Source organism: Hippoglossus hippoglossus, chromosome 5 (assembly GCF_009819705.1).
Source record: "Hippoglossus hippoglossus isolate fHipHip1 chromosome 5, fHipHip1.pri, whole genome shotgun sequence".
NCBI classification, from domain to species: Eukaryota; Metazoa; Chordata; class Actinopteri; order Pleuronectiformes; family Pleuronectidae; genus Hippoglossus; species Hippoglossus hippoglossus.
The window spans coordinates 19,210,953-19,225,825 of NC_047155.1; the positions used below are offsets into that span (position 1 = coordinate 19,210,953).

General features: G+C 41.5%; 1 protein-coding gene across 5 annotated transcripts in view; it reads left to right on the top strand.

Annotated features, from left to right (window-relative positions):
- dlgap4b (discs, large (Drosophila) homolog-associated protein 4b) overlaps nucleotides 1-14,873 on the top strand; it is a 115,127-nt gene that overhangs the window by 63,427 nt on the left and 36,827 nt on the right. For all 5 annotated transcript variants that reach the window (XM_034585695.1, XM_034585690.1, XM_034585692.1 and 2 more), the window contains exon 3: nucleotides 8,564-8,612. The gene's annotated coding sequence lies outside the window, so the exon portion shown is untranslated. The remainder of the gene's footprint in view (nucleotides 1-8,563; nucleotides 8,613-14,873) is intronic.

Sequence of the window (14,873 nt, forward strand, 5' to 3'; positions counted from 1 at the left end):
TCGTATTTATTCGTATTATAATAGTTAGCAGACTAATGGAACTAACTCAGTATCGCTGGAATCATTATGGTATATTACAGTTGTAAAGATGAGTATGAGCAGAAACCTGGCTTCTACTGAAAGACTTTCATTTTCAACTTATTGTTGTGTCTGACTTCTTAGCGCTAAGGACGTGCGCACCAACACTCTCTCTATTCTTCGCCCCCTCACTCTGAGCATGGAGGGAGCGAACATGAAAACAGACGTGAGTCCTCACACAGCGTCTGACCTGCTGAGAGCAGTTCAATGCTTTCATTGACGTGTTGCTGACGACTTGAAGTCAAACAAATGTGTCTGTGTTCGATTTGAAGAACTCTGTAATGAGTGTTTTGAGTGTTTTCTTAAAAGGTTTTTGTTTTAATTTTCTCAGATTAGATTTTGACAAATAAAATGATTGGGTCAAGACAAATTGGTCAAATATACGAAAATCCAAACATTGAATATTAGCAGACGAATGAAGAGTATGAGTATGTGAAACATTTTGATTATCGCTCATCAGAGGGATTGACCATCTACCAATCATTCAAGCCAGACGGCCTATTAATTATATTATCTGGAGGGGCTGTATGTGAGAAGACAAATGTCCGAGTCAGTTGCTCCAGATATTTTCAGGAACTTTTCCTGCCAGCCCTATAGTAAAATATCCAGAAAATGTCCAGGTGTCCCATGTGAGAACACAGCAGGGAAATTATGAAGTTTCTTACATGTGATGGACCTAAAAACTGGGGGGGGAAGGGTGAAAAAGAGGTGCAATACACAGTGCAGAAGAAGATGTCAACTTGGAAACACTGACACCAGTGTAGATGTTCTGGAAACAAAAGCATGTGATTGCCGCAGCAGAGTTTAAACATCGTGTTCTTCCTCCTGCCTGCTCTACCATGTGCCACCCCTCACCGGAATGTTCCACAAATGTTCCTGTTGTTGGAACAAGTCTGACTCAGACAATCTCTACAGTTTTCCTCTAGTTGCAAAATGCTGAAGACAAGGGAAGGTGACGTACTCTTTCTTCAGTAAATGCTGATGAGATTTTCTGTTACATCTGTCAATCATCACCTCATCAGCTCTTTTTAAAGTTACCTCAGCAGATCAGTTGCAAAGTAATATCACCGATATGTCAGTATCTCAAAATCAAAGGGACTCCAAATGATTATTTTGAAATTGAATATTAAGAAATTAAACACAATGATGCACTCACACCTCTCTCTCTCTCTCTCTCTCTCTCTCTCTCTCTCTCTCTCTCTCTCTCTCTCTCTTACACAAACAAACACACACACACACACACACACACACACACACACACACACACACACACACACACACACACACACATTATTCCCTTTAGTGCAGTGACCACATTTATTTCAGTTGCCATATCCGCTGGCAGCTACTGAGTCATTAGCAAAATTATAACATGCTGAGGTTTTGGGGATGAGCGTGTCATTCTCTCCAAAAGCGTTGTCACACTGCCTCACTTGTGGCATCCATCTTCAGTCACATTCCCATCTGCTCCCTGAATACTATAAATTGCATAAGTGGACGAGTCCATCCTCTCAATGAAGGGTTTCTAAAGGAGCCGGCTGTCTGTTGCCCTTTTCTCCAGCTTTTTCCTCCTCTTCAGCTCGATATAGTTTCTACAACATCTATGTAACTGTGTGCACACTGTGCACTTAGAGCCTTGGAACAATCAGGGTTGGCTTGATAATGCACCTGTACACACAGTGACCTTTAGGTGAGGCAGTAATTGGATTTCATGGTCGAGAACTGACAACAAGGGATTTGACTTCGAGCCCATTACTGTGGTTCTCATCCCTGCGTTTCGGAATAACTAACTAGGTGGCATTAAAACACACTCTTGTGTAATTAAAAAAATTAAAATATTTATTGGACAAGCAGGGTGGCCATCACTTTAGCAACAAGAGTAAGATAAAGAAAGTCTAGGGAAGAGACAAGTCATCCTCATGAGTATACAGGTATGTAGTGTTCATACACTGTTGAAGCTGTGGGCGTATAGATAAAGTGTCCTTCCTGCTCTCTGTCATTAGATACATTTATGAGCTTTTTTACCTGCAGCGGTCGTCATGTTGATTCGCTTCCTCCGTTCGTAAAAGCATTCTGGGAATAATGTCTACCTCTTCGTTTTTAGAGGGGTCCTGAATACACTATGGTTGAAGGGGTGTTTGAAGGGCTAGATGGCCACTACCCCTAGATCACAAAGAGAAATGGAATAACAGCACCCCTTCACAGCTACGCGCAAAACAAAAGGGGCAGTGCCAAGTGGTAGGACTAAGGGGGGAATTGGGACAGGCCCTTTAGCTCGCTCGTGATCTCTGAAAGTCCACAGAGGCAAAAAAGATTTAGGCTATAGGATTATGTCGGCTCATGTGATTCCCCCAGTTTATTAATATATACTGCGTCATCAAATTTAATGCTTTTATCCAATTATAATCTGCACATTTCCTGTATCTGTGCTAAATAGAAAAAAGGAAACTAGAATAGCACTCAGTAGAGCTCATAACTCCACCAAGGGCCCTACCTCTCAATACTAAAGTTATAAAAAAATTCTGTATCTGCCCATTTTCCCGGCAACCGCAACAAAATGTTTTAGCGCACAGTGCCGGAAAAAAGTCTAACCCTCCTATGAAAACAACTCATCAATATCAGGTATTCATTCTACAGTGGGTATCCACTCTGTAGTTTTTGTGTAATCCTGCTGACAAACAGAATCATGGCACTCAGTAGAGCGCATTCCTCTGCCAAAGCCCAACAGTCCCCTTAAATTCAATCAAGCTGCACCACATTTCCCACACTCATAGATATCAGCTCCCTAAAAATGCCTGATTATTTTCATGAATGTCCGGGAAATATTTCCTGGTAAAATTGTGAAAATATCGAGAATGCTCCATCTTGCAATGTTAAATAAAGTGATGAAAAATGTCTGGCTCGGCCCCCTGATCCAGATCCATACCAAAAGTAATTCAAAGAGCAAGTTTCTTTGAAATCAGTTCAGTTGTTTTTGTGTTATCTTGTTAAGCAATAAACAAACAAACCAACAAACAAACCTCCTCTCAGTGGCATTCAAAATCAACCCTCATTCATTGATGGAATCAATTTAGCTGTAAAATAGGAAACATCTAATCTAAAGTAACTGTTTCTCAAATGGGTCAAATCTCCATCTGGACCTTAGAGTCCATGCATCCATCAGTGAGAGAGATTTTCCACAGCCAGGGAACAGACATTTATAATGCATTCCTTAAATGAAGAGCCCCATCAGCAGATCCCTCCAGTCTGATGCCTCAATCTGCTTGCCAATCTCATTTTTAATTTATCTCGCTCTGCCCCAACAAACGCGGTGCCGTGAAGTGCAATTTGACATTAGTCCTTCAGAGCTGCAGTGGGCGACGAAGCGAGGAAAGAGTGGATTGGCAAGGGTCCCATTCCCGAGTCAATCCCCAAAACTCCATGAAGTGCTTTTCATTTGTCTTCTGTTCAAGTTCATCTGAGCTTTATGAACGAGCTTTAAAACGTGTGAGGATTTGCTCTGCCGGGAAGTGTGAGGAATCCTAATGGCTTCTTGATGTAGCCTCAGCTCTACATGGAAGAGATGAAGGAGAATCAGCTTTAGCCCTTACCTTTCACTATTTGTATCTGATACATTTAGAGTTACCGCTTACTTTAAAACCTCCTCTGTTCTACTTTGTGTATATTGATATTAGTAACTAACAGGGGAAGGTGGATTGTATTTTTGTTTGTTATTTAAGTTCTTCTGAATAAAACTTCAAAGCCAATATGAGATAACCTTTAACACTGCTAAGAGGTTTGTGTTTGTGTGGGCACGCGTGTGTATGTGTGTGTCTGTATAATTTCACTTGACATTTTATTGTAAAAGGTCGCAGCACTTTTGAGTTTTGTTTTTGTTGATTCTGAACCAAAAATCAAAACTATAATTACAGTGGTGAAACTGTTTTCTTTCAATTTGACAAGGGTTGTGGAGGTTCAGTGAAGAGTGATGCGTTGAGGAACATGACATGTTGTAGTGTCTCCACCTGCTTCCTATAAAGCTGCCTCCTACCTAAAGCTGACTGAGTGGGGATCGTGTTATTAAAACCAACCAGAGGGACGGAACATTTTCAAACCATCACCACCTCTAGGTTAAATTTTCCAATTTATGTGAGTCTGTTTGGACATTGTTTTAGTTTGTATGCCTTCAAGGAGACAACAGTTGTGGCAGGAGACATTATCCTTTTGGGTCCATCCATCCCATTCTTGTGAAGACGATATATCAGGAACACCTTTCTTCAGATTTGGCACAAAAGTTCATTCGTCCTCAAGAGTGAAATTATTAGATTTCGGATGTCAAAGGTCATTGTGACCATACTAAACACATTCAAATGTTACTAATGTTGTACTTAACATGTCTATGACTCAAAAATGATTACACTTATCATGGTACGATACACTTAATACCTTTTAAATGTCTTTATTACATCGATGTAAACTGCAACTTGCTGTTGGTTGAGACAGGCAGCTATGAGGCGGTAATGCTTTTGATTTTAATTTAGTCACATGTTCATCTGCAAATCCTAATACTTGGTGGAGGAAATGTGTTCAGGGTCAAAGCTAACATCCTATTGGCCATAAAAATAGTAATAGTGCCTACTAGTCAAAAGCCGTTTCATCCCTGATCCCCAGTGTAAACATAAGAGTAGACAGAACATATAAGTACGGAACATATCGAGTACTCAAAAAGTCTTTGTTTCTGAATAGCAGCTCAGAATTTTGTGCATCCAAATGTTTAAAGAGAGTACAGATTACTTGAGCAAACAGACAGAGTGAATAAGATAAAGATACCAGGACACTTTCTATAAACTTAAAATAATGTTTGCAGCCTTTTGAAACACAATTCTGAATATTCAGGCTTGCCCTCACGTAGAAGAGATAGCAGCAGTGATCTTTTATCTTTTAAACACTTAAACTATGGTCTGCACTTAAACAGCACTCTCATTTACCCGCAAACACACACACAGATGGTGGCAGAGCTGCCTGGGCTGCACATTGGGTTCAGCATCTTGCTCAAGGAGACTTTGAAAACCGAAATCTTGCGATTAATGAATGACTCACTGTGCCACCTGAGCTCGAGTCACCCACGTCTTGATTTGATTCAGTTCAGTTTGTTGCAACCAGTGTTGACGTCTTTCTATCCCTTCATCTCCATGAAAAATTACTGTTTATGCCGCAACTCAGGAGCAAAGGCAGAGGAACCATGGTGTTCTAGCACCAGAGCTGGATGCTTCAGTATGGTTTAATATGGGAGAATCTCTTGTTTCCTACCAGCTTTCAACACTGGCTTTATTCAAACATACAAAATATCGCCAACATTACTTCACCCAGGAATTAAGGACTTGCTGATTGAAATGTTCAGAGCAATCTTTCTAACGTAATTACTTGACTTTGCATTTGGCAGCTCTTTGGTTTGCAGCGGTGTTGCACTGGACTCCTCTTCATGTAAACAACACAATCAACGTCTTCCAGGAAAAACTGTCTTAAAATGCTTACTATACTTATATAGCACTTTTCTAGTCTTATCAACTACTCAAGCTCTACACTACACGTCACATTCGCTCGTCCACACATCAATCGCGGTCGACTGGTCGATCTCGACGGTCTTCACCGCGATCCCTGAAACTCTCTGGACTCACTGGCTGTGCTTCCCCTGCAGACCAGCTGTGTTTCGGTTGTCTGTTGTTCACATGGGCAGTGTGTCCAATACTGGCGGCGAAGCTGCTGGTATATCAACTGCATTTCCTTCAATACAAGTCGGATTATGTACTAAACTAAAAACCAGGACATGAAGACGTGCATCTTCCAGTGATGCGATAACAATCAAAGCCCTGTTAGAACAAATGACTGTATTCAGAAAGTGAAACGCTGGAGTGCTTTTACTTTGAAACTGGTTCGGGAAGTGTTAGAAATACGTTTGTGTCATATACAGATAAACATTATGTTTCACTGCAGAATAAACAGAAAATGATCTTTCACCTGAGTTTTAATGTTTCTCACTTGAATTTATTTCACAAACATAAATGGTTGCAACACTTTCTGTATGCGTTTCAAAATAAATCCATTGGTTTCTGTAAAAAAAAAAAACAAGGTTTTATTGTGAAATAGTGCTTCAGACTGTGTAGTACTGGTATTTATTTGAGTACACAAGACTACTTTTATACAAAGAAATAGTCATATTTATGGCCATATTCAAGTCAATGCCTATGTAACAACATTGTTCTGCAGTAGCGGCTCTTCTGCAGAACATATTGTTGGAATTAAAGTGATCTTGGGCTTGAAACGGTCGGTGTCCACTGTACTATACTATTCTGTTACACACCATTCACACACACTGCAGACTCCGACTCCGCTGTCAGGCAGTTTTGGGGGTTTAGTATCTTGCTGATGAACAAGCAGGGGATTAAACCATCATTCTTCTGGTTAGTGGATGACCCACCATACCTCTTGAGCCACAGCTGCCATTAGTGATGGTCAAGTTCTCAGCCCACCTTCCAGTGCGTTCATAACAGTTATAAACCTGGTTTTATGTACAAATGTAGCAAATTTTTTGCAGCTTCCAGTTTTAACAGCGACTATTGAGGCCAAGACTCCTCCATCTCTTAATTTTGCTCTGTTTACAATCTGACTGGTTTCTTTTATCACAGAAGTCAAATGTAATCTCAATTAAAAGCTGTCTGCAGATGGATGCAGATAAATTAATAAGCTGATGCATGTCGGTCAATGCGTTCCATCTCTTTTGCTCTCCACAAGGACTGTTTACCTGTGGGTAACCAAAACCTGCTCAAACATGATTGGTCAAACTAGAAACAGAAACCAAAAAACAACAGAAGAAACCAAAATCTAGTCCCTCGCCAACAAATTTTGACCCCGAGTGGAGCTTCTTCTCCCAAATCCTTGCTAATGGATCTGTTGCGAGATGCTGAACTGTAGAAACAAAATAAGAAACACCCTTTATTTAAGCACATGTCATCTACATTCACTAAAATGTTTCTATGTGGATTCTGTATGTTGCTTTTACAGTGAATACTTGTGTTGTTTGTGTGATACCATCAACTATTTCACAGATGAACAACAGACGAATGCTCAAAATATCAAAGAGAATATCCAACAGGTTTCACACTGTGTGTGTGTGTGTGTGTGTGTGTGTGTGTGTGTGTGTGTGTATGAAGCTTAAAACACTGAATGCAGCAGAATTTATATATTAATATCAAAGTTCTACCTTTCCACACACTGTATATTTGAGTGCTTGTGGGACTGACGAACAAAGGCGCCTTCTCACTGAATTTTCGAGGAAAAAAAGAATCCATAATGCAAAACAAGATTTCAAGTATGCAGTTTGATGTGTGACCTCGAAGAGTCGTTCTCCCAAAGATTTTAGATGGCACTTGTCAGAGTACGAGTCTTTTGTAGTCTGCGCTAACGGGCTCGGACGGCGACAATGGACATGACAAATAGAAAAGAGAGAGAATGTTTGACGGGTTTTAATCTACTCCTAACTGGGACGACAAGAGATAAATGAAATATACTCAAGCATGCATCCGTCCATTATCTATACCGCTTATCCTTTGAGGGTCGTGGGGTGAGCTGGAGCTTATCCCAGCCAACATAAAGAGACAAACAACCATTCACACTCACATTCACATTCACACGAGTCTTCAATTAACCTTACCCCAATCTGCATGTCTTTGTCAGAAAGCCGGAGAAGCCAGAGAAAACCAACACACAGGGAGTGTATGTAAACTCCACACAGAAAGACTGCACTCACATAAATAAATAATTGTGCAAAGGTACACCACACACACACACACACACACACACACACACACACACACACACAATATTGTGTCCAAGCACTGATCAAACTCCTCAGTGTGGACTCTGCAGTGTTATCAGACAGGACACATGGAGAGTGTATGACTGTTTGCAGAGGCGCGTGGTGAAAAGAGCCCTGATCCAACATTGTCTGAGCTTCCATTCCACTGCGGGGTGTTATAATAAAAAAAAATAAGTGACTGGAATATGGATGAGTGGGATCCTGTCGTGATTAAAATGTGCTAAAGCCAGTGCCTTTGTGCTGCACTCCAAGGTGTGTGTGTGAGAGGCAGATGAGCGATAGAGAAAGTAGGGCAGAGAAGAGTAAAGTAGACAACAAGGTGGAGCTGCGTACTGATACTTTGCCGGCCTGAGCCTGCACACGAGTTGCCCTCAGGCGCTGGCTCCCCATCAGATTATTTTAACCCGATTCGCAATGCAGCATGGTAAAGCCTGATCTTCAGCTCTGTGTGTGTGTGTGTGTGTGTGTGTGTGTGTGTGTGTGTGTGTGTGTGTGTGTGTGTGTGTGTGTGTGTGAAGCAAAGCATGCTCAGGTTCTGTTGTCTTTTCCTCAAGTTAAGCATATCACGGTTGTATGGATTCCTAGAAGACATAAACGCTGACACAGTTTTCCTCCTTCTATCTCTTTCAGGAAACCTCGTCCCGCTGTGATCGAGCCTTCGGAGAAATGAGCTGCCAATGTAAGTCTCGACCTCAGCACTGCACTTGCTTTTAAACTAATTAACAAAGCAAAATGAGCACAAACACTCATAAACAGAGTCGTAGCCTTGAACGCGTCACCTTTAACCCCCTCGCTAACTGTCAGGGGGTGGGACTCACTGCTGACATCATCTATCAGAAGCTAATTGCTATTCCCTGCAAACCCACTGACGGGACATCAAAGCATGAGTCACAGATTGAAATTTCAAACACAAACCTTTCCCTCTGCATTATGCTACCGAGTTGCCACTTTGGGGTTTTAGTTTGTCATCCCACGCACAAGGAAGGCTCGAGGTGTTATCAATAATGGATGAGGATGTGAGACTTTACAGCTTTTTTTCCCCCCAGAAGCTTCAGTGCTTGCGTTGAAAAACCTGGCAGGACCTGGCTCTCTGTACACCTGGAAACTGGTTGTTGGAGCTTTCCCTCTCCAGGCAGTGTAGTCGGTCAGAGCCGCTTACAGCAAAGATGAGAATCTGCAGGTCTCAGTGAATACGTGCGGATAAGAATGTGAGATGTTGGGAACAAGTTGACAGAAAAATGTTCTATAGTTTATTCACTTTAATGTGAAGTGACGTTCATAGGAAACTCCTGGGGAAAAACTTTCATATAGGTGCTGCATCAATAATCAAACTGAAGGCAAGAATCTGCACAAGTGGAATTGAGCAGTGTTTAGATCTACACCAGAGATCCTCGTCAGGCTTCGTCGAATCGTCATCGGAAGCAGAACAAGCAATTAAAAGCATAGACACAAACACATTCATCACTCAGGAATCTGCATGACAGGGAGTCAGTCTGCTCAAAGCAGAGTTGGACAGTTACTGTCTCATGGGGGACAGAGCAGAGCAGAACGATCTCCCTGGAACTTTATGTAGATCCTGATCCCTGCGGTGGAAATGTACACAGCTCCTGCAGAGGTTCCTCCTTCCTCGGGAGAGGGTTCCTGTGGTCGAAAAGCAGCTTGAAATATCTCAATCAAATATAGTCAAATATATTTTATACATCACATTAATCATCCCAAAAATGTATTCAGTATACATTAGTAAAAGTCCATACATAAATGATAAAACATTAATATATTAGGTTTTAAATTTGAATCCAGGCAAGTTCAGCCCAACAGTTGAGCAGAATTGAGACAATTTTAACCCCAAAAAATCAAAAAAGGAATAGAATGAAGGAAAGGAATGAAGGAAGGAAGGAAGGATGCACAATGCTGTGTAGAGATGGGATGGGGCCAGCACCGATGAACCGTAAATACACATCACTGACACGTCATCATTTCCTGCAGCAGCTGGAAACACACTAATGAAACTGAACCACAAAAGAAAAGTTTGTTGCTGTAAAACCAAAACAAGTCACTGAAATTATAACATCATAAATTGCACATTGTGTGGATCATGTGTTTGTTATGAGAGTGTACGGCATCCCTGAAGGGTCACAGTGAGGTTTTACTCACTTTTGCATTTCCTTGCAATACTTTTGAAATACTTTATACTGAAATATACGTTATTTTGCAACACCCTTGCGTTACTTACAATACAGGACGACGGCACAGATACAGTTGTCTGCGCACTATAATGCAATGAAATATCACCTATAATGAAATGAAGATGTTGCGTAATGGGAATGGGCAACATAAAGCAAAAGTATGACATGGTAAAGCTAAAGTAATCCTCGTCTGTGACCTTTCTGGGGCTTCATAGGAGTGAATGTTGTGTTTGATGGGGTTCTACAAGTTGCACAAATAACATCAACATCCTCATGAACATGTGAATCTGCCTCTTCAGTTCGGCTTGAGAAGGTTTTTATTTGGCTGCTTCTCCGATCTGTCATTGGAATGGAGCTGTAAACCTGTGCACTTAGTACTGAACCAGATTCAATGTAAGGATTACACCCACACATGAGCAAACCTCACATACAATGTCAAAGCCACTGTCCTGCATCCCTTCACACACACACACACACACACACACACACACACACACACACACACACACACACACACACACACACACCTACACAGTGTAGTTTCCTCAAATATTAACAGCTGCCACACGTCCTATATCACATGAGAACACGTGCACTCGGAGATACATGCATTAGCATACGCATATACTTGTTGGCATTCACACACATGCACACACAGACACCTCGGCAGACCCACACACATACACACATATCGCCAGTTCTCTGCAGGAACAGGGGGTCCTGCCAGCCGTGCTGCTGTGGTTAGAAGATAACAGAACGCTCCAATCACAGGTCTCCGCTCACTCCTTCCCATTAGACCCCAGATGGGAGTCTCCATAGCATGGAGCATGAGAGGGTGTAGCTGACATCACACTCACTATAGGCCATGCACGAGGTGTTAGGACTGGATCTGGAGGTTGCAGTCACAGTAGCCGTGCACAAAAGGTGCACATGATAACAAATTAATCATACAACTCTCACTGTGGTGGATTCATGCTCTCGTCTTTGAGGAGGTGAGACGTGCTCGTTTGCCGGGGGATGATCAAATCGATAGGTAGCTTCACACAGGAAAGGCAGAATGGATTCGACCGCGTTGCTGAAACACTATGATCAAAGCTGAGCTCGCGGTGTGAATGAGAATGTCGGGAGCAGAGCGGGGCTGCAAAGGACAGCTGTGATTGATGCATAACTGTCTCTAGCTGTCTGCACACAAACACAAGGAGGCTGTGGCAATTTCACTGAATCACAGTGTCGAACTTCTTTTGTCTCTTCTCTCATCTCTCAACACACGTGCATTTTGCTCGGACTGAACACTTGCAAGTGCTCATTCTGTGCTATTTTAAAAGCCTTTGTGTGTGCAGACAGTAAGAAACAGGCATTCCAATGTTTTTCAGTACGACCAGGACAGTGTCACAAGCTCTTACTGTCCTACACATTGAATATACTGTATCCTGGGAATCACTTCTTAATAAAACCATTTACTGCTGCCTCTAATTAAGTAAAGATGTTTTAGTTCAGATATGTTTGGAGTCGTGCAGTAACACACTACGTTCGTTTTTCCAGTTTCTAAAATAAGGTTTTAAGTAGGTTAAAAGTGAATCTACTGAATATATCAAATGTCAGGGATTTTAGTTGATTTATGCAAACTGAAAGTAAATGTGTTGTTTTATTTCCAATATTCTGAGAGCAGCTCGACACAAATCAGAAATCCACCACATTATTCTCCTGGTTTACAAAATAGGTTTGCAAATATGTATCCACTGAATATATCCCAAAAAAATATTATTGATATAAACTGAATTCAGTTTATTTGCTATTACTGCATGGCTGAAACTTTCTGTCTGTCTTTTTTTATTTATTTTTGTCTATCATCTATCTATCTATCTATGTAACTATGTATTTACCTATCTATCTATCTAATTAACTATCAATCGTATCGGTCGATCGAGCGTATCTGTCTGTCTGTTGTATCTGTCAATCTATCCATCCATCCATCATATCCATCTGTCTATCTATCTATCTATCTATCTATCTATCTATCTATCTATCTATCTATCTATCTGTCTATCTGTCCGTCTATCTATCATGTCCGTCTATCTATATCCATCTTTCCATTCATCCATGTATCCATCAAATAAAAGGGTGATAACAGCCACCTGAACATACTGGTAGGTTTAATAGGTCCCTACAGCCCATATGTTTGGGACAGATGTGTGTTGATAACAGTCAGATCGGGTGCACCTTAATTTGCTCCGTGCAAACATATTTAATATGAGGCATGACCCATCCTTTTTTCCCCCATTCCTCCTGCCTTTTGTTATTTATGATGCCTAAAAAGCATAGATGAACAGCTGGTTTCCCCAAGAGACGAGACGTGCTGCTACCTCTGAAATCTGTGTATTTTTAGTTGAGTCACTGCAGAGAAAACATTTGTTAGATGGATATGTTCTAATATGTGTGAGGATAAACTCGCTCGCAAGCACACGTATAACGTATAATAAAAATCGAATTAATGTCACTCCTTGTTACTTTGTCAAGGTCAACATCGTCTCTCACTGCGAAGTAATTTTCAGCAGAGCTGCACATTACCTGCTCCAGTGCAGTTTAACAAGGTGATGAGCCTCAGTGGTGATATTCAAAGCACAGTCGGAGGGAAAGTTTATAGGAGACTGTTGATAAAGTAATGAAAATGCCTCTTAATGTACAAATCACACAGCAGAGTAACACACCTTTATTTCATTGTTTACAGCTGTTCGGTGTTGGCTTGTAAATCCAGATATTGTTAGTTATTCCTTTGCTTAAAAATGTGAATTACATTTTCCTCTTTTTTCTTTCCATGGTGCAAAACCCTTTTTAACTGCCTCCTGTTAAACTTCTCTCGGGGAACATGTCCATGGGTTCTAAAACATGATTAGAGCCATTTCACCTTCCCAAAAAACAGGAACAGGGCATGTTTTATATCATGACACAGTGTACTTTGCTTGATTTGGTGCTACGAGAAGGAGTTGAGAGAGAAAGAAGTGGGGCAAGAAATTCTCTAGAAGTCATAGATGAACTCGTAAAGATGATTAAGACTATTTGAGCTCAGGACGCGCTGCAACCTTCACTGTGAAATGACCCAGAAGTATATGGCAGTGACAGCCATGATAAGAGCTGGTCCACTTCTCTAGACACATAAGGAAAGGTGCTTCAATGCTTCCTTTCTTGTCTCCAGTGGCATCGGGGACACTGGACCACTTTTTTTTAAAGGAAAGGAGAAAATGCTGTCTTATCAATTCACTGTGGACAATTACATTTAAAGCAACCCATGTCAATAACGTCTGTCATCAAATATTGACATCATGTAAGTGCCTAGTGTAAGTCTTCCTATAATCCTTTTAATTCTCCTTTACATCTTACGTCCATGACCGTATTCAACTGCAGTCTTTCGTTTACCTCGAAGGAGCAACCAGGCTTTCTTAAAGTAACTTAGAAATTGTTTCTCAAGCTCTCAAGCCTCAATTCTGTGAGTTTCTGTGAAATTTTATTTCAAACCATAGACTGCGTATAAAGATGGACAACATGCCGGCTCCTCAAAAGTGAATATGAAGCACCTCGATCGCCACCTGGTGGCTGGCTGCCGTGTAGGTCAGAAATCTTGCCTCCTCAGTGTTTAGGATTTTTCTTAACCGGCCGGCGATCACGGCGAAACGATCACATTTATTTAGTTATTAATCAATGATGTCGGATCATGAATCGGGATCGTTCCAGTCACTTTAACCCTGATGTCCTGGCTGTGCGCCTCACATCTCCCGTTGTGTGTAGCAGGTGAATTGCCTGTGCGCAAAATTTAGTTTCAATGAGTTCAAATATGTGTCTCATAAACTCTAGAGCAAATCAAACAAACTCAAAATAAACGTCAGTACTGTTCAGATCCTAATAACTTGTGATCAGTGTTTATTGTTAACATGTAAAGTGAGCGCAGGTCAGCGGGGGAGTGAGGAGGGAGGACATAGCAGGGTGACACAGCACAGTGCAATGATACCAGATTCATAATGTGCGTCTGCCCTGATCCTGAAGAAGCAGCGGCAATAATTCTGTAGTGGCGGGCCGTAGGGGAAACCCTGCTCCTCCATCTTAGTGGATGGGACTTGGACCAAACTAAAAGGTCAAAGAATACATCAAATATTTTTTTCTCAAAGATGGTTTCTGTCAGTTTAGGTAGTTCTAATCACACTGATATAAATGCTAATTGTTATTTGATGCTTAAAACGGGGTGAATCGTTATGGTTGACAGCTGAAGATGGCAGCGTTCAATATCCAGGATATTTTAGCTTCATTTCTGGACAGTGGGAGGAAATGGAGGCTCGTCGTCCATCAACAGCCTACTTACGTATCCAGCTGGCACAGAGCTACAGCCGAGTAGTGTCTCTGTGTCTTTGACTTCCTCGACACTCCACTTTGTTCATCAGCCACCAGTTTACTTTGACTCTCAGCTGGACAGAAAACATTCCACTCGTCTGAGCACGTTTTCTGGAAATGGATTCATGTGGCTTTGGTCCAACAAACACTCAGCCACAGCCTGTGTGGGGCCAGAAAATCATGTTGTTATCACAACCTGCTCGAAGAGGACGTTCTCCTTCTCCAGGATGTGTTGTGCTCAGACACAAAGAGGATTCTTTTCTAATGCATGTTGCACACACAGGGGCATGTTGTGTGATACATCCATGTGACTTTATCACATATTCCGAGGGCTGTGGATCCCGTCTTCTAAATGTCAGAGCTCTGTGTGATAT